The sequence below is a fragment of the Bombina bombina genome, chromosome 2, assembly GCF_027579735.1.
Source record: "Bombina bombina isolate aBomBom1 chromosome 2, aBomBom1.pri, whole genome shotgun sequence".
Classification (NCBI taxonomy): Eukaryota; Metazoa; Chordata; class Amphibia; order Anura; family Bombinatoridae; genus Bombina; species Bombina bombina.
The window spans coordinates 684,122,622-684,148,570 of NC_069500.1; the positions used below are offsets into that span (position 1 = coordinate 684,122,622).

Sequence of the window (25,949 nt, forward strand, 5' to 3'; positions counted from 1 at the left end):
GAAGTAAATTGGAAAGTTGTTTATAATTGCATGATCTTTGTAAATCATGAAGGAAAAAAATTTGGGCTTCATGTCCCTTTAATTTTTACTGATCGACTAACGCTGAAAAGTGTTTTGTTTTAAATTATCACTACACGTGGTGTTTGCTTTGTTTACACAGCCGGCTGTGAGGCAGCGTTGCTTTGTATGACAGCTGGCTGGATTGGGTCAGTCTAGGGTGACGTCAAAGGTCACGGGATGTCGGCTGCTTCCGGAACACTGCTGGCAACATGAAGGGGATCCGGGGAAGGAGATATAAATGGTGAGTCACTTTTGTGTATGTCACATGTTTTTATAAACAGATTGTAAGACCCAGCTAGTGCCTTCCCTGTTTGGCTTATCTGTTCTGTCCAGATCCCTCCAAACATTTAACCCTAACCACAACGACTGAAGGAGGAATTTTAAAAAACTATTTTCTTACCTTTTGTATCAAGTAATAAAAAATACTTCCTTATTAAATAACACTGGACTTACTGTGGTACTGCAAAACGTTTTTAAAAGACACCTGTATCTTTTTGTACTCAGTAAAAGTGACAGCAACGGCTCTAAATAAGTAATAGGGCACAGTCTATTCAAACAGATGCCTTAATAGGTGCAAGTATGCATGAGCAAATAACAAAACAATAAAGTAAACCGCTTCTTATCATTGTTATAAGTTTTTGATTACTTCAATCAATTCAATAAGTATGAAATATCTAATTCTTATTTAATACCAGACATCATATCCATCTTATTTAATGTAATGAGTTTTGGTTATTAAACCATTCACTAAAATGAGTCTAAGATGTTTGTCTCCTGTAAAATTTACACTTACAGGGGAGTTTATAGGTGAGGAGCTTTGACACCAGAACATTCTACCTTTGGGTAAGACTGAGGTGTTACTTCCGAACATGAAGAAAGAAATGTTTTAGTAAGTATAAATGTAGTTTAAATGGTTGGACATTAGACTCTATGGGGCTGATTTATGATGCTGCGAATGTTATGTCGCTGCTTATTAACTCATTCTCTGAGGTGGCGTACAGCAATCATCCCAATCGGGATGATTGACACCCCTTGCTAGTGGCTAATTGGCCGTGAATGTGCAGGGGGTGCCATTGCACAAGCATTTCACTAGAAATGCTTGTGCAATGATAAAAGCCAACAGCTTATGCTGTCGACATTTACCGATGTCGGGTGGACATTATCCGCTACAGCAGATCATGTCTGCCCGAACATAATAAATCGGCCCCTATGTGTAGAGGAATGAGAACAATTTATTGTTAGACAATAAATAAATGGCCTGGAAATAACTTCTCTTGGGGGGATTGCCTTACTTGGTGGTCATGTGGTAAAACTTTGCAATACACTTTCCACCGCATTACATTCTATATTATATTTTGTACAAAGAACAAGTGCACAGTAGTGGTGACATCACTTCTAATAAAAAATCAGTAGGATTATTTTTAACAAACACATAGGGATGTAGTTAGTGTAAATACAATCCTTCTTGGAATGCTTGGGAAATGCTGGAGAAGCATCATAAATTAGGAAGTGGCATGTTCATATCTTTGCAGAATTAACCAATCAGAAGAATGGGAAGGCTAAATTCTGACATTGACCCATCCTATCACAATCCTTATAGATTTACAAAAAAACTGAATGCACCTCCTAGTGCCAAAAATCTGTGATAATACTATGATAATACTGTATTTTAAAATAAATATATATGTAAATCACTGTGATCAAAATATATACAGAACATACAAAAATATATGTATAAAAAAAGTGTTATATTAAAAGTCACTGGTTTTGCAAATAACAGATGGCAAAAACCGGGAACATAAAGGGTAGAGATCATAACAAAGTCCACAAAATGTCGGAATGATAGACGGTGTCTCTATGCAGCTGCTTGCTTCTCCAAAATCCAACAGGACCGCAGCCAAAAGAACTGTGATAGCAAAGAAGAACAAAAAGAGAAGGCGCCACAATGGTGCAATATCATTCAGATGCGTGAGAGGTATGTACAAGAGTAATCACATTATACTCACACTCTCCAGAGCACTTAAAAAGTGCCAGATAGGCGTGCTGAACTATCATGAGCTGTTCAGAAAGCTTTCACAGGCATATCCGCTTGTGTTGTGTCTCAGAAATGATCCCGGCCACAAGCACAGGTGTACTTGAATTGAATACGGCAAACTGCTAGCACACAGGGATAATGATATCGTCAAATGCCAGAAGGTATTAGTAAGCATAAACAAAGGTGTGCCGTGCCGTTGAGTGTCTAAATACAATAGACTTTAATAAATGCTTTAAAACATTAAAAAGTTCACAACGCGTTTCCTAGTCTACACATGGACTGCTTCCTCAGGTAAACACTGAACAGCACGGCATTTATTCTGATTGGATCGATTTTAATTACAGCTGAAAGTGATCACTATACTTCTGAGGTGACATATTAGTCACGCCCACATGAATACAGCTACAATGAAACCAACGTTCTCATGGATACCATACTTGCTATGTATTGATACCATACTTGCTATGTATTTAAATCAACTAATGCCATAAGGAGAAATATCAATATATATATAGAGGCACGGAGAACCTATTTCACTCTACCATAAGCTGAGCGAATACCTTACCTCATATGATTGGGGTAATAGTTGTTAAGCAGTAATTACTTACTATACATCACTGTATCAAAGAATCTAAACGTTTGGGTTTAAGGAACTTATTTACATTTACTGTGGACTACAATCATGTTTATAACCATTGAATAAGAACATTATTGCTAGCTGAGCGCCTCTGCACTGTTATTGAAATTGCTCTTTCTGCATTTACTTTTTTTCAGAGACAGGGGTACTCTGTATCAATATAGGGGCTGCACGCTACTCTCTCTTTTTATATGGTCCATATTTTGTGACAAATTAACAGGGACAGTTTAACTGATACTATAAGTCCTAATTGTGACTATTACAGAACTTTAGGCTTATATTCATATTTATATGTAATTTTATATTCATATGATATTAACTGTACTTTCAAATATATTTGGAGGTAATACTATTAGTCCCTAACACACATACGTATATATTATTGGCCTTTTAAGAGATCATTAGACACATTAATACAATCTACTTAGAATTAGCGCTAGTGATTTTCTTCTTTACACTTATATATATATATATATATATATATATATATATATATATATATATATATATAAATCAGAAATACATAATAAAATGCATAAAAAATATATATACAAATTTTGTGAAATTAATATTAATAAACACATAGCACATATGAGAATCAGATATAATCAAACATAAATAAAATCATATCATAACGAAAAAATGCACATACGTTGTTACTCATGTAGCAATAAGGGATCAGTCTATAAGGCGGTTACATATTGTCTACATTTAATCTGAGGTTGATCTGCCCAAATGATATATACAATATATATAGCTATATATAGCTATATATATATATATATATATATATATATATATATATATATATATATATATAGCTAGTGTAGTCTAATCAACATATGGCCCCAGATAGAACTCTTAGTTAAACATTGTCAATCAATCTGTTTGTTCTTCAACTTCCAAATCCAATACATTTCCCTTTGGCGTAAATGCACTAACCTATTGGTGCCCCAACTCTTACTTATATGATCAATAGGGAAAATCCTAAAAATATCAGATCTGCTTTGATGTTGGCAAGCACCATGTCTAGGGACACTATGGTTGGGGAGATTTTAGGTTCCTCATATGCTCTCCCCATCTTTTTTGAGGGGTCTACAGGTCCTACCTATGTACTGTATCTCACAGATACACTTCAAAATATAATCCACAAATTGAGAATCACATGTAAAACGTATTGAGATGTCAAAAGATTCATTAGTGGCGAAGGATGTGAAGGTAGTTCTAGTACCAAAAGTATAAGAGCAAAGACCACAATTAGCACTCTTACATTTATAAAATCCTGCAACACACAATAGATTACATTTTTGGCCTTATTTCTATATTTTAGCTTATTGTCTGATGGTTTTAGTTTGCTCATAACTATTTTACTTGGAGCCAACCTATTTTTTATAGTAGGTGCTCACCTAAAAGTACATATTGGACTAGGACCCACTACGTCTCTAAGAATCGGGTCACCTCTAAAAAAAGATGGGGAGAGCATTTGAGGAACCTAAAAAACCCTCCCCAACCATAGTGTCCCTAGACATAGTGCTTGCCAACATCAAAGCAGATCTGATATTTTTTAGATTTTCCCTATTGATCATATTTGTAAGAGTTGGGGCACTAATAGGTTAGTGCGTTTACTCCAAATGGAAACGTATTGGATTTGGAAGTTGAAAACCTTTTGTCCCTTTGGCCAAAATGAACAGATCGATATGGCAGCGTTTAACTAAGAGTTCTACCTGGGGTCATATGTTGATTAGACTACACTAGCTATATATATAGCTATATATATTGTATATATCATTTGGGCAGATCAACTTCAGATTAATTGTAGACAATATGTAACCACCTTATAGACTGATCCCTTATTGCTACATGCGTAACAACGTATGTGCGTTTTGTTCATAATGATATGATTTTTTCTATGTTTGATTATATCTGATTCTCATATGTGCTATGTGTTTATTAATATTCGTTTAACAACATTTGTATATATATATATATTTAATGTATTTTTATTATTATTATTATTATTATTATGTATTTCTGATTTTATGGATCGATTTTGGTTCCTACTGATATATATATATATATATATATATATATATTTTGATATCTGTCCTTATGGCATTAATACATATTTATATTATGGGGGGTAGTTATCAAGCCGTCTACTTTTCTGGCTTCGCCGGCCCAATACGCCCGCCTAAGCTCGCCTACCTTCGCTGCCGCGGACCTGAAAAAATACGCCTAAGTTATCAAATAAAGCTGTCAAAAAGCCGCGGGGCGATGAGCAGCGGACTGTGACAGTTATCACTCATCCGATCTCGCTGCCCTTCGGCTTTTTCCCAGCTTTATTGCTAGCCTGTCACTAAGCACTCACACTAAACTGCACTGTTCTACCCCCTATACCGGCGCCCCCGGAGCCCCCCGCAACTAAATAAAGTTACTAACCCCTAAACCGCCACTCCTAGACCCCGCCGCAACTCTTATAAATGTATTAACCCCTAAACCGCCGCTCCCGGACACCGCTGCCACCTACAGTATACCTAGTAACCCCTATCCTGCCCCCCCTACACCGTCGCCCTCTATTATAAAATTATTAACCCCTATCCTGCTGATCCCGCACCTCTCCGCAACTAAATAAATAGTTTAACCCCTAAACCGCCGCTCCATGAACCCGCCGCAACCTATATTAAACCTATTAACCCCTATCCTGCCCCCCCTACACCGTCGCCACCTATAATAAATTTATTAACCCCTATCCTGCCCCCCACTACGCCGCCGCCACTGTAATAAAATTATTAACCCCTAAACCTAAGTCTAACCCTAACCCTAACGCCCCCCTAACTTAAATATTAATTAAATAAATCTAAATAAATTAACTCTTATTAACTAAATGAATCCTATTTAAAACTAAATACTTACCTATAAAATAAACCCTAATATAGCTACAATATAAATAATAATTATATTCTAGCTATCTTAGGATTTATTTTTATTTTACAGGTACCTTTCAATTTATTTTAACTAGGTACAATAGCTATTAAATAGTTATTAACTATTTAATAGCTTACCTAGCTAAAATAAACTGAAATTTACCCCTAAAATAAATCCTAACCTAAGTTACAATTACACCTAACACTACACTATACTTTAATAAATTATTCCTATTTAAAAATAAATACTTACCTGTAAAATAAACCCTAAGATAGCTACAATGTAATTAATAATTATATTATAGCTATCTTAGGATTTATATTTATTTTACAGGTAACTTTGTATTTATTTTAGCTAGTTAGAATAGTTATTAAATAGTTATTAACTATTTAATAACTACCTAGCTAAAAGAAATACAAAATTACCTGTAAAATAAATCCTAACCTAAGTTACAATTAAACCTAATACTACACTATCATTAAATTAACTAAATAAACTACCTACAAATAACTACAATTAAATAAAATTACATAAACTAACTAAAGTACAAAAAATAAAAAAATAAGTTACAAACATGTTAAAAATATTACAACAATTTTAAGCTACTTACACCTAATCTAAGCCCCCTAATAAAGTAACAAACCCCCCCAAAATAAAAAAAATCCCTACCCTATTCTAAATTAAATAAATTTCAAAGCTCTTTTACCTTACCAGCCCTTAAAAGGGCCATTTGTGGGGGCATGCCCCAAAAAGTTCAGCTCTTTTGCCTGTAAAAGAAAAATACAACCCCCCCCAACATTAAAACCCACCACCCACATACCCCTAATCTAACCCAAACCCCCCTTACAAAAACCTAACACTAATCCCCTGAAGATCATCCTACCTTGAGTCGTCTTCACTCAGCCGATCCACCGATGGAACTGAAGAGGACATCCGGAGCGGAAGAAGTTAATCCTCCAAGCGGCGCTGAAGAAATCTTCCATCCGATGAAGTCATCATCCAGGCGGCGCTGAAGAAGTCTTCGATCCGGCCGATGTCATCTTCAAAGAGGCGCTGAAGAGGTCTTCTATCCGGGCGAAGTCATCTTCCAAGCCGGGTCTTGAATCTTCCTTCCGCCGACGCGGAACCACCTTCTTCACCGACGGACTACGACGAATGACGGCTCCTTTAAGGGACGTCATCCAAGATGGCGTCCCCTCAATTCCGATTGGCTGATAGGATTCTATCAGCCAATCGGAATTAAGGTAGGAAAATCTGATTGGCTGATGGAATCAGCCAATCAGATTCAAGTTCAATCCGATTGGCTGATCCAATCAGCCAATCAGATTGAGCTCGCATTCTATTGGCTGATCGGAACAGCCAATAGAATGTGAGCTCAATCTGATTGGCTGATTCCATCAGCCAATCAGATTTTTCCTACCTTAATTCCGATTGGCTGATAGAATCCTATCAGCCAATCGGAATTGAGGGGACGCCATCTTGGATGACGTCCCTTAAAGGAGCCGTCATTCGTCGTAGTCCGTCGGTGAAGAAGGTGGTTCCGCGTCGGCGGAAGGAAGATTCAAGACCCGGCTTGGAAGATGACTTCGCCGGATAGAAGACCTCTTCAGCGCCGCCTGGATGATGACTTCATCGGATGGAAGATTTCTTCAGCGCCGCTTGGAGGATTAACTTCTTCCGCTCCGGATGTCCTCTTCAGTTCCATCGGTGGCTCGGCTGAGTGAAGACGACTCAAGGTAGGATGATCTTCAGGGGATTAGTGTTAGGTTTTTGTAAGGGGGGTTTGGGTTAGATTAGGGGTATGTGGGTGGTGGGTTTTAATGTTGGGGGGGGTTGTATTTTTCTTTTACAGGCAAAAGAGCTGAACTTTTTGGGGCATGCCCCCACAAATGGCCCTTTTAAGGGCTGGTAAGGTAAAAGAGCTTTGAAATTTATTTATTTTAGAATAGGGTAGGGATTTTTTTATTTTGGGGGGGTTTGTTATTTTATTAGGGGGCTTAGATTAGGTGTAAGTAGCTTAAAATTGTTGTAATATTTTTAACATGTTTGTAACTTATTTTTTTATTTTTTGTAACTTAGCTTTTTTTATTTTTTGTACTTTAGTTAGTTTATTTAATTTTATTTAATTGTAGTTATTTGTAGGTAGTTTATTTAATTAATTTAATGATAGTGTAGTATTAGGTTTAATTGTAACTTAGGTTAGGATTTATTTTACAGGTAATTTTGTATTTCTTTTAGCTAGGTAGTTATTAAATAGTTAATAACTATTTAATAACTATTCTAACTAGCTAAAATAAATACAAAGTTACCTGTAAAATAAATATAAATCCTAAGATAGCTATAATATAATTATTAATTATATTGTAGCTATCTTAGGGTTTATTTTACAGGTAAGTATTTATTTTTAAATAGGAATAATTTATTAAAGTATAGTGTAGTGTTAGGTGTAATTGTAACTTAGGTTAGGATTTATTTCACAGGTACATTTCTCTTTATTTTAGCTAGGTAAGCTATTAAATAGTTAATAACTATTTAATAGTTATTGTACATGGTTAAAATAAATTGAAAGTTACCTGTAAAATAAATATAAATCCTAAGATAGCTAGAATATAATTATTATTTATATTGTAGCTATATTAGGGTTTATTTTAAAGGTAAGTATTTATTTTTAAATAGGATTCATTTAGTTAATAAGAGTTAATTTATTTAGATTTATTTAATTAATATTTAAGTTAGGGGGGCGTTAGGGTTAGACTTAGGTTTAGGGGTTAATAATTTTATTACAGTGGCGGCGGCGTAGTGGGGGGCAGGATAGGGGTTAATAAATTTATTATAGGTGGCGACGGTGTAGGGGGGGCAGATTAGGGGTTAATAAATTTATTATAGGTGGCGACGGTGTAGGGGGGGCAGGATAGGGGGTTAATAAATTTAATATAGGTTGCGGCGGGTTCAGGGAGCGGCGGTTTAGGGGTTAATACATTTATTATAGTTGCGGTGGGCTCCGGGAGCGGCGGTTTAGGGGTTAATATGTATAGAGTAGCTTGCGGTGGGCTCCGGGAGCGGCGGTTTAGGGGGTAATAACTTTATTTAGTTGCGGCGGTGTAGGGGGGGTCAGATTAGCGGTGTTTAGACTCGGGGTACATGTTAGGGTGTTAGGTGTAGACAGCTCCCATAGGAATCAATGGGATATCTGGCAGCAGCAAACTTGTACTTTCGCTATGGTCAGACTCCCATTGATTCCTATGGGATCCGCCGCCTCCAGGGGTGGCGGATTGAAAACCAGGTACGCTGGGCCGTAAAAGTGCCGAGCGTACCTGCTAGTTTTTTGATAACTAGCAAAAGTAGTGAGAATGTGCCGCACTTGTGTGCGGAACATCTGGAATGACGTAAGAATCGATCTGTGTCGGACGGAGTCCGGCGGATCGATGCTTACGTCACAAAATTCTACTTTTGCCGGTCTCGAGCCTTTGATAACTAAGGCGTATCAGCCTCGCCACAAATACGCTGCGGAATTCCAGCGTATTTGAGGTTGACGGCTTGATAACTAGGCCCCTATATTTTTTTATATATTGTTACCCCATTTGATTTACATACATAGCAAGTATGGTATCCATGAGAATGATGGTTTCATTGTAGCTGTATTCATGTGGGCCTGACTAATATGTCACCTTAGAAGTTTAGTGATCACTTTCAGCTGTAATTAAGATCAATCTAATCAGAATCACCTGAAGGGTTTTTAAATGCTGTGTTGTTCAGTGTTTATTATTCACCTGAGGAAGCAGTCCATGTGTAGCTAGGAAACGCGTTGTGAACTTTTTAATGTTTTAAAGCATTTATTAAAGTCTATTGTATTTAGACACTCAACGGCACGGCACATCTTTGTTTATGCTTACTAATACCTTCTGGCATTTGACGATATCATTATCCCTGTGTGCTAGCAGTTTGCCGTATTCAATTCAAGTACACCTGTGCTTGTGGCCGGGATCATTTTTGAGACACAACACAAGCGGATATGCCTGTGAGAGCTTTCTGAACAGCTTATGATAGTTCAGCACGCCTATCTGGCACTTTTTAAGTGCTCTGGAGAGTGTGAGTATAATGTGATTACTCTTGTACATACCTCTCACGCATCTGAATGATATTGCACCATTGTGGCGCCTTCTCTTTTTGTTCTTCTTTGCTATCACAATCCTTATACATTGTTTAACAAAATTATAAAGGCCAGATTACGAGTGGAGCAGTAATTATTGCTCCTGTTTGTGTGTTAACTCTGCTAGAAGTAAGCTTTTTGCACGCATTAGGTAGCGTTCATATTAAAAGTTGGAAGTAAAAGGTTTTCCCTCGTGCGCTAACCAGACAGACACAAAAAGACAAACTTCCAATATCACAAACGCGTTAATGTATTCCCACATTGACTTCGATGGCAAAAAACATAACACCTTACTTACACGCAAACCTAATTGCATTTTCTCAAGTGCGCTAACCTGACATGAAAATATGAATATTTCACCTTCCAAAGTTCTTATACATATGTATACAGCTGCCAGGGTGCACTTTAACTCACATTACCGTCCCATCAAAAAGGCACTCGCTGTTCTTCATAAAAAAATAACTTTTATTTTAGTTCTTCATAAGAAATGACATAACGTTTCGGTGCCTAACAACACCTTTGTCAAATGTCACAATAAAAACATCAAGCCTCCAAGAAACCCAATCCCAAAAAAACACCTGTATATATATTGGAATTTGTTTGAAAAATATATCTATACCATATATATATATATATATATATATATATATATATATATATATACACTATATATATATATTGGAATCTTTTTGAAAAATATATCTATAATATATATATTTATATATATATATTTGTATATGTGTATATATATATTTGTATATGTGTGTATATATATATATATATATATATATATATATATATATAGATAGATAGATGTGTATATATATATATAGATATATATATAGATAGATGTGTATATATATATATATATATATATATATATACAGATATTTATATATAAGAATATATATATATATATATATATATATATATATATATATATATATATCTTTATATATCTATCAAATCTATTTCTTTCTTTCTATCTATCTATCTATCTATCTATCTATCTATACATATACATCTTTAGAGAGGTTTATGTATGTATCTATATGTTTAAGACATTTGCCTACCTTTTTTGTAACACCTCAGTCCTCATATCTTTAAGCCCTTATAACTTTTTAGTGCAATATTTTTTTTAAAATATTTTTTTATTAGATAGTGTTATTATGAGTGTAACTGTACTTTTAAATTTATTTATGATGTGTTTTGTGACACTTTGTTTCATGTAACAGTTCTGAAAGCTCTGAGGTTGCAGTAATCATTATTTCATAAATCGTGATTGTGCTCATGCACAATAAACCGGATATCGCTTGCACATTACTGTTAGCGCACCACTCGTAATCTGACCTTAAGTAGTAACAGCAGATAAGACCCAGACTAAGATTATCACAATGTGGCAAATCTGAGGTCTCATCTGCTTATTGTCATCTCTTATATTCTATTTTAGTTAATGATAATTGTATTATTTTAGATCTCCATAACATGTAATTGTATTATTATTAATTTAAACATATGCAGAGGCAACTCCAACTTTGAAGCCTAATATTTCTAGGGCTGGTAAGTGGAGTCTCATAAAATAATGCTCAGAAAACACAACCCTGTAAGATATATCACACTGCTGTGGTGTAATAGTTTTTAAAAATTAGTTTAAAGGGACAGTCTTGTTAAAATGAAACTGTCATGATTCGGATAGGGCATGCCATTTTAAACAACTTTCCAATTAACTTTTATTATCAAATTTGCTTTGGTCTCTTGGTATTCTTAGTTGAAAGCTAAACCTAGGCAGGCTCATATGCTAATCTCTAAGCCCTTGAAGGCTGCCTCTTATCTCAGTGCATTTTGACAGTTTTTCACAGTTCAACAGTGCTAGTTCATGTGGGCCATATAGATAACATTGTGCTCACTCCCATAAAGTTATTTATGAGTCAGCACTGATTGGCTAAAATGCAAGTCTGTCTGGAGTAGACTGTCCATTTAAGTGTAGCTTTCATGCTTTCATTATATTCAGTATGTTATTTGAATAGTATACCCTCCATATGTTCATTGCTAATAAATATCATTGCTTAGGATATGTAAATAAATGTAGAAATAAAAATATCCATGTGCCTTACAAAATATGTTTTGGAAAAAACAAAAAGTTTCCTATTATATTAACCAGGGGATGTTCTTAAATACATGGAAGATGTCTTCCTCTCATTTGGTTACATCATCAGAGTGCCCAAATGGAGAAGACTTCCTGGAATGAGGTGTTAGATATTAAAAAGAAGCATGAAATGTCTCACTCATCGTAACTAGACTCTGAGGCTCAGGCTGCATGCTTGGATTTATTGCCAACTGTGAAATTCTGTCTGAGCAAACTAGCACGAACAGGAAATGTCACAGGCAGAGCATCTCAATGGCATTGGTAGCATGCCTTGCTAAGTACTAAGGATTGACACTTGAATAGTCTTAAATAAACCTGGCTAGAGGCAAATGTGTCAAGTGCAGTCAAGATGCCCTGTGGCAAAAAACAAAAAAAATCCTAGAGAATCAATCTATCGCATCTCATACTCTTATAATGACCCATTTATCAAATTATAGCTGCCATACTTCATCAAAGTGCCTTGTAAAATGATCCTTCCACATTTTTATCAGATGTATAAGGAATGTTTGTTTTTAAAGATAACTTGTTGTTAAATAGCTACAAATATAATTTCCTATTTTTATTCCCATTATACAGACACTTATAGGGACATGAAACCCAATTTTTTTCATGATTTAGAAAGAGCATGCAATTTTAAACAACTTTCCATTTTGCTTCTATTAGCTAATTTGCTTCATTCTCTTGACAGCCTTTGTTGAAAAGCATATCTAAATATGCTCGGTAGCTGCTGAGTGGTTGCTGCACATAGATGCCTCACGTGATTGGCTCACCCATGTGCACTGCTCTTTCTTCAACAAAGGATATCTGAAGACTTACGCAAATTAAATAATAGAAGTAAATTGGAATGTTGTTTAAAATTGTATTCTCTATCAGAATCAAGAAAGAAAAAAAATTGGATTTTATGTCCCTTTAATTAAAGTGTTTTTACCACGCAGGATGTAATTGGAGAATGATCTCAATTTATTTCACAGCTGTCAAAAATATACAATTTTAATCCCAAAATTGCCATTAAGTGATTACATAATAGAAGACATTTAACACCGCAGCTGAAATTAATATAGAAACATCATTTTTGATGGCAGATAAAACCCATAGGGCCCAAGAAGTATGCCCAAAATGTCCTAAAAGTGTAAAATGACTTAGTTTGTAGGAAAGTCTGATGCTTATCACAGGCATTCTTGAAGTCCCTCACAGTGTTTGTCCTTACCACCTCTAATAGAAGTTTATTCCATGAATCAACCACCCTTTCTGAAGAAGTGCTTCTGCAAATTACTCCTGAACCTTTTACCCTTCAACTTGAGATCATGACCCCTTGTTCTGGAATTGCTCTTTTTGTGAAAAATACTTACAGCCTCAGTTTTATTAAGCCCCTTAACCCATTAAGGACCAGGTATTTTATACAAAAACTTCCCCAAAAGACCAGAGCATTTTTAGCATTTTTGCCATCACTACATTTAAACAGAAATAGAGCCTTTTTTTATATATATTTACCTATCAAAACTATATATATATTTTTAGTAGACAACCCAAAGTATTGCTCTAGGCCCATTTTAGTATATTTCATGCCACCATTTCACCGTCAAATGCAATCAAATTAATTTTTTTAAATTTTTTTTTCACAATTTTAGGTTTCTCACTGAAATTATTTACAAACAGCTTGTGCAATCATAGCACACATGGTTGTAAATGCTTCTCTGGGATCCCCTTTGTTCAGAAATAGCAGACATATATGGCTTTGGCATTGCTTTTTGGTAATTAGAAGGCCGCTAAATGCTGCTGCGCACCACACTTGTATTATTCCCAGCAGTGAAGGGGTTAATTAGGTAGCTTGTAGGGTTAATTTTAGCTTTAGTGTATAGATCAGCCTCCCACCTGACACATCCAACCCCCTGATCCCTCCCTGACACCTCTCAAACAGCTCTCTTTCCTCCCCCACCTCACAATTGTCACCACCATCTTAAAGGGACAGTCAACACCAGAATTGTTGTTGTTGTTTTAAAAGATAGATAATCCCTTTATTACCCATTCCCCAGTTTTTCATAACCAACACAGTTATAATTATACACGTTTTACCTCTGTAATTACCTTGTATCTAAGCCTCAGCAGACTGCCCCCTTATTTCAGTTATTTTGACAGATTTGCATTTTAGCCAATCAGAGCTGACTGCATGGTAAATTCACGTGCATGAGCTCAATGTTATTTATATGAAACACGTGAACTAATGCCCTCTAGTGGTGAAAAACTATCAAAATGCATTTAGATTAGAGGCGGCCTTCAAGGTCTAGAAAATTAGCATATAAACCCCTAGGTTTAGCTTTCAACTAAGAATACCAAGAGAACAAAGCAAAATTGGTGATAAAAGTAAATTGGAAAGTTGTTGATCCCCCCAAACAGCTCTCTAACCCTCCCCCTTCTACCCAGTTTGCTGCAAATTAGGTAAATGTTTTACAAAAAAATTAAAATTACCTTTTTGTCTGTAGTATAGCTGACCCCCCTTCAATACCCTCCCCCCCTCCCAGATCCCTTTATGGCAATGGATCCCACATAGGATCTCCCTCATTTCCCCTACCTCGCTCCTCCCTCCTTCCCCCTCAATGACGCTGTTTTTTTTGGCTTCCCTGTAGCGTGACTAAGCGGTCCCACCTGCTCCTACCCTCCTCCTGCCTCCTACAGCAATGGGCCGCCCACCCGCCACCCTCCTCATCATCCCACCCACCAATGATCAGCACCACTGCTGGCCAATGCAGAGAGGGCCACAGAGTGGCCCTCTATGCATTGGTAACTCTGCAAATCTATTTCAGCAGTGCCCCACTCCTGGGGCATGCAGAAATAGTGCGATCCTGCAATTTTGAGCGAGATCGTGACAGAGAAAAGCCCAGGACTGCAGCTGGTCCTTAAGGGTATAACGGGGTTAAAATACTTCAAAGTTTCTATCATATCACCTAAATATCACTTATTTTCCTTTTTCCTTTAAGCTTCAGATATTTAGGTAATTGAGCCTTTTCTGGTTTTATTATTTATACCATGTACCACTTAAGTAGCTCTTCTTTGAACAAATTCCAATTTATTTATATCCTTCTAGAGATACGGCCTCCCGAACTGTACACAATACTCAAGATGAGGCATAACAAGTATCTGAAAAGTGGCACAAGAACCTTACTTTTTCTGCTGCAAATACCTCTACCTGTAAAACCAAGAATACTACTGGTCTTACTCTCTGCAGTACTACATTGTTTATCAAATTTCAAATAATCGGAAATAAGAATTTCCTGAGTCCCTTTCCACTTTTGTAACTGTAAGTTAAGTGTCATTGAGTGTATACTTAACTTTTTGATTTTTCTTTTGTAAATGCAGGAGATTTACAGGACCCTATACTTTTTATGGAGCACATAAATGGTTCCCGGTTTACTATCTTAATTAAAACAAAATCCTATCTTTTACCCATGTATTTGTCTCTAGGAAACTTACCCCTTCTGAGAAGATATATGATGTAGCCAATAAAGAGCTGCTAGCTATCAAGTTGGCTTTGCCTAAGTAACAATATATTTTAGACTTTAGACCTTCTCTGGATAGTTTTCCTCACTCACTCCTTATAACATTGTACAGCCAGAAAATATATCTCTGGAATCACTTTGGAGGCTTCATGGCAATTAAAAGAGAATCCACCACGAATTCCTTCAGGCTAAGTGTCATCTAGCTAATGTCTTTTGACCTGGTAATTGAGGATGACTGTCACCCAAGAATTTTAATGTTCTTCAACCCATTCCAAAGTTTGGCCCTCAATATTTTTTACCTCTTTAGATAGTGAATCTGGTTGAGTACAGACATTAGGAGAGTTTATTTGCATTCCACTAGCATTTGCTTGCTCAATTTATTTATTATGATCTTGTTCTCATATTTGGTATATACTGCCAACTCAATTACATGCCATTTGGTCTCAAGCGTACCATCTTTGTGCCAAAATAATTATACATAATTAAAAAAACTCATATGAATTTAAAGGATCCAAATTTATTTAATAAGGTCTAAAATTTATTTAATAAGGTCTAAGATTTTACAAGTTACTAGTGAAGCCATGTCATTTGCTCATATTTTTAGCAGTCAGGATGTATTTATGCTAATTTACATGTAATGTTTCCTTACTAGAATCTGCTTATTCTACTAAATGTTAATCTAAATAATAAAGCTAAAATGAACATATGTACCTTGCTTTCACAAGTGATGTAAAAAAGTATTTATAGTGTATTTTTAATCCAACTTTAATTACAAATGTTTGTGCTGAAACTGATATTTTTTTATATCATACAATACAAGGGATGTTCCAGGCAGTAGTTTTCCCTCGGGACTGCACATATGGCACATTCTACATTACAAATTCCTCTTGGATTGCCTTTGTTATGACCTTAGAAGTATTCGAAATCCAGATCCATCATTTTGCTATTATTTTACAGATTATGCTGGCTCAGAAGAATTGTTCAGCTACTCACTCATTTTGCTGTGTGCCAAATGATAACACCTGCTAGTCCTCTGCTTAAGGGGCTCTGGAGTACAAGGTGAAACATAATAATAAATGGGACTTTGTTTATATTTCATGTATATTGAAACACACAATAGCAGTGAAATAATTGTTACCGCACAGAGAGACCTGAAATACACTGCAGCAATTTTCTTTATTCATTAGTTAGAATTTTACTTTAACACTATATCTACAGTATATATATATATATATATATATATATATATATATATATATATTGTGACAGGATCAGAGATCATATATATGTCAGCAGGAGAATGGAGCTCTCTGTGCTTCTGTGCTTACAGGCAGTCTGTCAGGTAATTCCTCCTCACAGGAGAGAGACAAACCTGTGCTCTCAGAGGAGCCTTTTTGCTAGCTCGGCTAATTCCGCTAGCTGAGTGCACCTGAAAATTAACTGTTTTCATTCTGGAAACACAAAGAGCTCCATTCTCCTACTGACATATATATGATCTCTGACTCTGTTATATATATATATATATGTAGAGGAAGGTGTGCTGGCGGGAATAGTGCTCCAAGAAGCAGAAGAGGAGACAAGATAAAATAATATAGTGTAGCATTATTAAATAACCATTGTGGTAGCCAAAATAATCAATAAATGCTCACCTTGGCATACCCACCTTTATGAGGTATGTATCCAAGAGTGTGGGGTCTGTATCCCTGTCTGTGGTAATGATGTGAAAGAACAGATATATATATATATATATATAAAACAAATTATATTGGTTGTAGGTATTTAAAAATATTTCTAATTTATTATAAAAGAATCCAAAATATGGAAGTAAATATTGTCTCTGATTAAAAGGCCAATACTTTTAATGTGACTTTATAAAACAAATTGGATTAAAAACTGTGTTAGGTACATAGATATTTTATAAAGGTCATGAAATATACCTAGATAAATACCTTGGTTTGTCTAGTTGAAAAATATATATATATAGTTTTGATAGGTAAATAAAAAAACAAGGCTCTATTTCGGTTTAAATTAAGTGATAGCAAAAATGCTAAAAATTCTCAGGTATTTTGGGTGATGGGTTTACTGAGCCTGACTAGCTAGCATTTGGATATACACATACAACTTGCATCAGATCACATATCAGTGTGGTCTACATACATATTATATGGGACTATATAATTAACAGATATGGGTTCCGATCCGATATGCAGCGTCGCCCGCAAAAGCCGGCGATGCCAAATATTGCGCTGGTTTGGTGTCCTATATACGGTGTAACCTAGAAGTTACGCTCATATATTTCCCCCTTCGGCCGTAGTTTTATGGCCCATAGACTGGTATACCAAACCCGCGCAGTTTGGTATCCAATATACAGTGTAAGGACTTAAGTGGCGAAAATGGAGAAATCTTACTCCATTTTCACCTCGCCACAAAATGCAGACGTAGTAAGCCTTACGCTGAGTATTGGAGCCCCGTAACTCCCTAAACTGCCTGCAAAATAAAACCTAACACCTAACTCATGCGCAATGTCTATCTACCTGTCAACCGCAATCCCCCACCGCAATCCCTAATAAAGTGTTTAACCCCTAAACCGCCGCTCCGGGACCCCGCCGCCATCTATATTATATGTATTACCCCCTAATCTGACCCCCCTACACCGCCACACCTATATTATATGTATTACCCCCTAATCTGACCCCCCTACACCGCTGCCACCTATATTAACTTTATTAACCCCTAATCTGAGCCCCCTACACCGCCGCCACCTATATTAACTTTATTAACCCCTAATCTGAGACCCCTACACCGCCGCCACCTATATTAACTTTATTAACCCCTGATATGAGCCCCCTACACCGCCGCCACCTATATTAACTTTATTAACCCCTAATCTGAGCCCCCTACACCGCCGCCACCTATTTTAAATATATTACCCCCTAATATGATCCCCCTACACCGTGGCCACCTATTTTAAATATATTACCCCTTAAACCTAAGTCTAACCCTAACACCCCCTAACTTAATTATTATTTTAATAAATCTAAATAATATTAATATTATTAACTAAATTATTCCTATTTAAAACTAAATACTTACCTATAAAATAAACCCTAAGATAGCTACAATATAATTAATAATTACATTGTAGCTATTTTAGGGTTTATATTTATTTTACAGGTAACTTTGTATTTATTTTAACTAGGTACAATAGCTATTAAATAGTTAATAACTATTTAATAGCTACCTAGTTAAAATAATTACAAAATTACCTGTAAAATAAATCCTAACCTAAGTTACCATTACACCTAACACTACACTATCAATAAATTAATTAAACTACAATTATCTCAACGAAAATACAATTAAATAAACTAAACTATATTACCAAAAAAACAAACACTAAATTACAAAAAATAAAAAAAGATTACAAGAAATTTAAGATAATTACTCCTACTCTAAGCCCCCTAATAAAATAAAAAAAAACCCCAAAATAATAAAATTTCCCTACCCTAAACTAAATTACAAAAGTAATCAGCTCTATTACCAGCCCTTAAAAGGGACTTTTGCGGGCATTGCCCCAAAGTAATCAGCTCTTTTACCTGTAAAAAAAAGAACAATCCCCCACCATTACAACCCACCACCCACACACCTCTACTCTAAAACCCACCCGATCCCCCCTTAAAAAAAACCTAAGTCTAACCCCCAAGTGGTCCTGAAGACCGGCGGAGACGGTCCTGTTCCAGGCGGAGAAGTCTTCTTCGAAGCGACGACCTCTTCTTCTTCCAGGAACCAGCCGGCACAGAGCAGAGGAGTTGAAGACCGATAACCGCGGAGCTGAAGACCGTCCACTCTGGAACTGAAGTCCGGCGATGCTTGAACTGAAGATCGGCGACGCTGGAACTGAAGACCTTGGAGCCATGGAGCGTGGAGGATCCTCTTCATACGATCTCCGCCGTACACTGAATAGGAATTCAAGGTACGCAATTAAAAATGGCGTCCCTTGAATGCCTATTGGCAGCCAATCGTATGAGAGCTACTGTAATTCTATTGGCTGATTTGAATAGCCAATAGAATAAGAGCTACTGTAATTCTATTGGCTATTCAAATCAGCCATGATTGTTCTATTTAATTATTATATATATATATATATATATATATATATATATATATATATATACATATATATATGATGCTTTTTTGGTAAAATATATATCTATACCTGTATATATAGATGATTATATATACAGTAGGTATAGATATATACATATATATATGTATATATATATATATAAATATATATATAAATATCTATTTAGAAATACTTGAAACATATTCAAGTAGGTATAGATATATACATATACATATATATATATATATATATGTATATATATATATATATAAATATATATATATATAAATATCTATTTAGAAATACTTGAAACATATTCCCTTATGTGAAGAACATTGGAATGTGAATTATTTACATTACATACACACACACTTAATTAAATATGTTCAGCTTCATGACTGAAAAGGGCTCCAATGCACTTATATATATATATATGTATACATATGTATTTATGTGTTTAAATGTGTATATATAGTTATATTAATACATATATACACATATAACTATATAAATACATCTGTACACACATATATACATATATATACAGTATATACTGTATATATATATATATATATATATATATATATATATATATATATATTTACATATTTAGACAAGTGTATGTATCTCTATATTGAAGCCCTTTGCAGCCTTTTTCCTAACACCTGAGACCTCATATCTTTGAGCCTTTATAACCTTTTATTGCATTTTTTAAAAAATATTTATTATGAGTGTACTTTTAAATGCAATTTTGATGTGTTGCATAACAGTTAACCAGAGCTTTGACGTTTTGCTATCCTGCAATGTGTTAAATTCAATTGCACTCAAGTTAACGTGTTTACTTTCAACTTGTAATATGCACTCTTCTGACGTGCATGAAAAGCCATGATAAAACCCCTTATCGTGCGCAACAGTTAGCACGCCACTCGTAATCTGGCCCTTAGTTTTGGATTTGGAGTCTCCATCTAATTTATCCAACATTTTTAGTTTCTGATAAATTTGTAAGTTTAACACCCCAGATTAATTCACTGTGAACTTGGATAAAATACCCCACTATTGTTAACTGCTTCACATTCTCATTGGAGCAGCTGCACAGCAGCACAAAGGGGCAGATAGAGACCAAAAGCAGTAGAGGAACTGCAGGACATGCCAGGCAGCAGAACAGCAGCTGTGTATGCTAGAATATGACTGATATCTCAAGTTACAAATTGGACCAACAACAACAGTACAAATGGGTGGGTGGACACCAGGGCAGCACAAGAGCTGAATATGCCCAAAAATCAGGACCAGACTTTTTTTTAAAAAAACATGAACATTGTACAAAATATTATTGTGACAGATACCCCGACTACCCCGACTGGGTAGCTCCTCCAAAAGGGTTTCTGCTTCCTTCCTGCCGACTGCAGCTGTGTAGTTGGCAAGTGACTACAGCCTGTAGCCCACCCTGATACCTGGACCACACCAGTATTCAGGGTCCCACCCTGTGGCAGACTCCGGCTACCCTCTAGCCAGAACCTGGAACAAGCCACTATGTAGCGGATAAAGTGATTATACCAGGAACCCACCAAAAGCACTAGACAGACTAGGATTCAGGTGAAACAAGAACTGATTTTATTGGGAAACACACACTCCTTTTATACACAAACCAAGGGTCTTATCTCCCTCCCAAATCTCCCGCCATTACCGCCCTTCCAGACAGGCTGGCGCCTCCATAGCAGCCACAGTCCCCAGGACCCAGAGGTGGTGGCTTTGGGGTGATCCCGGGGGGGTGGTGGCACTTCCATGGTGTCATTTAAAAAGCTCTCGTTCCCCAGATGCCACAGTCCAAAAAGCGACGTGATTCGTTACTGGGGATCGGAGTTACAGCCTGGTAAAGAAAGGGGGGTAGGGGTATCCAAAAACCCCGGTTCCCAAAGGTGCTCCCCTTCGACAATCACCCAACCTCTTGTCCTCCCTAGGGGCTACTAATCTCCAAAAGAGTGGAGCTCTGAGGTAAAGGGCCGCAGGAGGGACCAGTGGTAAAGTTAGCGGGTGTCCAGCATGAAGCGGCCGACCAGGAGTTCCAGGAGCCCGGCTAGCCTGAGAAGGGTTAGGCGGGTATCCATTGTGGTGGGGCCAGCCAGCAGTTCCAGGAGACCGGCCAGCCTAGAACGGTCTTCCCGGTCAGAGATCAGCTCTCCTCTGACAGAGTACTCATAGCAAAAACAAAATCGAGCATGAATCTGGGAGATTGCGTAAGCCATGAAAAGGCCAAATCTGATGTAGAAAGGAGAGAGACCTGTAGTGTGTGTGTGTGTGTGTGGGGGGGGGTGGCGGTTAGTTTTGGTGGTCTGGTATCCGTGAAATCTTCCCCCTTCCAGTCCGGCAGACGTGGCTAGATCCCAACGGATCGGCCTGGGGCTGTCCGACGGTGGCCCTCCACTTGTTGGCGGCTGGGAGGGGACATCCCATCCCTCCTGGTCTTGTAGTATCCTTGTTGCTCCCCGCTGGCCTTCATGGGTGCAGGGATATTCACATAAAGCACAGTCCCAAAACAGGTTTCCAAGGCCAGCTCTAAAACACTTGCTCTCCCCCAAGTCCCAGTGTCATTAAGTCTCAGGGTCACACCGCCTTCTTCTGTGACACTCGACTGAGTACCTGCCGACCCACCCACAAACAAAGCAGTTGCAGGTTTCCCCGCTGTATTTCCAACCCAGTCTGTATGTTGAGGTTGCTCCTTAGTGGGGCAGGCAAACCTCGGGTGCCCAAACTTGTGGCACCAACTGCATGAGCTGATATCCTCCTTGCTTAATGCAACACCTGCCCCCTGTGAGAAATCCTCCTGGACAGGTATAGGGTGGCAATCCTGCCAAGCTGCTGGGGAGGGAGACCGGCTGTCTCTTCTCCCTGGAAGGGTTTCTGCCGCTGGGGAGGGAGGTTGGCTGTCTCCTCTCCCAGGAAGGGGTTCTGCTTACAGGGAGGGTGAACGACTACCTCCACTCCCAGGGGATGGCTCTGCTGCTGGGGAGAGAGACTGACTGCCGTCTCTCCCGGTACCTGGCTCTGCCGCTGGGGAGAGAGACCAACTGTCTCCTCTCCCAGGAAGGGTTTCTACCGCTGGAGAGGGAGATCGACTGTCTCTGCTCCCTGGAAGGGGTTCTGCTGCTGGGGAGAGGTATCGACTGCCGTCTCTCCCTGCAAGAGGTTCTGCCGTTGGGGAGGGAGACCGACTGTCTCCACTCCCTGGAAGGGGTGCTGCCGCTGGGGAGAGATATCGACTGCCTTCTCTCCCAGCAAGGGGTTCTGCCGCAGGTTGCTGAGGTCTCACTGAAGTTGGAGGCTGAATTAACATTAGATGGGAGTATTAGGATGGCCCGCCAGAGTGAACTGATGAAAAAGCAAAGTGCTGATCTGAGGGTCTGACAGTATTGTGGATGAAGTGCAGTAGTTCAGGAGAGCTGCAGGTGAAAAGCACAGTGTGAGCGGTAGACCAAGGGCAACAGATAGTCCCAGAAGTGGATGGGTGCATCAGGCTTGCTGCACACGGTGTAACCGTACCCATGATCAGAATGTTGTATTAAAGATAAAAGATGTAGAAAGTGTAACCGAATGGGTCATTTTGAAGTGGTGAGTAAAACTGAATACATTAAGGAGATGCAGGTAGATAGTTACCAGGAGGGTAAAAAAGTGTCCTTTGTAGGGTCTGTTGTTGAATGGTCTGGTTCAGACGAAGATTGGCGGGTTACCCTTACTGTAATGGGAGCCAAGGTTGCCTTCAAGATTGACACAGGAGCAGACATCACTGTTATGTCCCTTGCAGAATTTATAAAACTGCCTCAACAGCCTCAGCTGGCAAAAGTTACAACAAAAGTTCATAGTCCTGGTGGCTGCATCAATTGTGCAGGAAAATTTCTTGCCAGCTGTGAGTACAAGCAGAGAAAATTCACCATGTGGGTACATGTAATTAGAGGTCAGTGTGTTAACAACCTATTGAGCAGGAAAGCAGCCTGTGGTTTGGGCCTTTGCGACAGAGTGAATGAGATTTCGGAAGACATGTTTGGTGAATTGGGCCTACTGAATTGCAACCCAGTCCATATATCACTTAAAAGTGATGCAGTCCCATACAGCATTACCACTCCTCATAGAATTCCGTTCCTGCTAATGCCTCAAGTGGTGAAGTAACTTCTGCGTATGAAGAATATGGGAGTTATTGAAGAGGTTGTTGAAGCAATTGACTGGTGTGGCCCCCATTGTGCTTGTTGCAAACAAAAACGGGAAAGTACGCATCTGCGTAGACTTGAAAAGGCTGAATGAGGCGGTGAAGAGAGAGATATGTGCTGCCAACGCTTGAAGACATAGCTCCGAAACTGGCTGGGGTGAAGTTCTTCTCTACACTGGATGCTTCCAGCGGCTTCTGGCAGATACCTCTAGATCCACAGTGCAGCAAACTGACTACCTTCATTAAACCGGTAGGTCAGTTTTGCTTCTGCAGACTCCCCTTCAGGATATCCTCTGCTCCTGAAATCTTTCAAAGAGAGATGAGTTCCCTAGTGTATGGGTCTACATTTGAAGAACATGATCAGCGATTGAACTGTGTGCTGCAGACCATAAAAGAGTCTGGGATGAAATTAAATAAAGACAGGCACGCTCATAGGCAACAACATATGAGCTGTGTGTTAAAAACATTTCTGTAATGCTACATTTGAAGTAAGATACAGCCACAACTTGAATATAAATAATGGCACATCTTGTCCCAAGTGTCCCAACTGCAGAGTTGGCAGAGAGTAAGTATGTCACACCAAGTAAACTAACACTGAATTATTTATAGATTTTCAAATTTTTATTCTTTCCTTTTCCCCTTCAGCCCACACAAACTAGTTTCCCAGTCCCAATTTAAGACTGTAGCACAGCTCTTTCTTCTCTATAATAGTATTATAACATAGGGACTGGATAGTGACTGGTAGGCACTTTGTAGTGGCAATGGGCAGGCAGCCTATAGTACAGCTGTGTGGAATGGTATTGCAATAGCCTGGAAAGATAAATGATATAGTAAGTGTTTAATGACCCTTTAAAGGGATACTAAACCCAATTTTTTTTCTTTCTTGATTCAGATAAAGCATGCAATTTAAGCACCCCGGATAGCACTTGCTTATTGGTGACTACATTCAGCCAACCAACAATCAAGCATAACCCAGGTTCTGAACAAAAATGGGCCGGCCCCTAAGCTTTACATTCCTGCTTTTTAAATAACGATAGAAAGAGAACGAAGAAAAATTGATAATAGGAGTAAATTAGAAAGTTGCATAAAATTGCATACTCTATCTGAATCATGAAAGAACAAATTTGGGTTTAGTATCCCTTTAAGGATCTCAGATCATTACAGATTACAAGGTACTGATTTAATGTTAATTTTTAGCAATCAAACAGAATCAGTCTAAAGGTATAGTACAAGCCATGGAGGGCTACATGATAAACAACTATACATCTGTGGAAACATCCAATAATTTACAGGTTAATTGTGCAGTAAATGATGTGTTTTAGAGTGCTCTCTGTATTTGAAAACAAGTAGTGAGAATGCTATTCACAGCACTACATACAGTATATAGAGGCCTTGAGCCATTTACTTAGGTACAGATAGCAATGTTTTTGTTTTAAACATCCATTCTTTTATTATCATGTATAAACAAAAACAAGTATGTGAAAACTGTCAAATGACACTATGGGGCCGATTTAAGAAGCTCCGTATTGGCCCCAATGCCTCTGTTTCCGCGCGAGCCTATAGGCTCGCCGGAAACAGGAGTTAAGCAATCAGCCAGATCACAGGAGTTAAGCAATCAGCCAGATCACATACGATCGGGTTCATTGACACCCCCTGCTAGTGGCCGATTGGCCGCGAATCTGAAGGGGGCGGCATTACACAAGCAGTTCACCAGAACTGCTTGCGCAATTATAAATGCTGATAGGATTTATTGATGTGCGGCGGACATGATCGCTACAGCGGATCATGTCTGTCAGCACAATGGTAAATCTACCCCTATAAATAACTCTCTCTTAATGAAATCTTTGAAAATAATGAAATGTTGACATATTTTAAATAATTTGCACAAATTGGGACTCATTGATCTACTTTCACTAAAACCCATTTCTGAAACTATATCTTGCAGAAAAACCTACAACAACATCACAACTGGAAAATGGTGGAACTCATAAACATCTGTACATGTCCCTTCATCACATCTGTGATTTGCAAGTTCAACTCCTTTATAATCAATGGAGCCTCATCTATCTTTTTATTTGTCAGTGAATAGAACAAGCTTCACTGTCAAGTGTACCGCTATAACAAAAACAGCTTCATAACAAACTAATTAAAACAGGAATAAAATACTCCAGCTATAAA

At 37.7% G+C, this 25,949-nt stretch overlaps 1 long non-coding RNA gene across 1 annotated transcript; it reads left to right on the top strand.

Moving 5' to 3' along the window:
* Positions 1 to 242: 242 nt before the first annotated feature.
* LOC128647946 (uncharacterized) lies at positions 243 to 25,949 on the top strand. Its single transcript, XR_008400466.1, has 3 exons — positions 243 to 301; positions 856 to 949; positions 25,717 to 25,949. It is a non-coding gene; the product is annotated as an uncharacterized LOC128647946 (long non-coding RNA).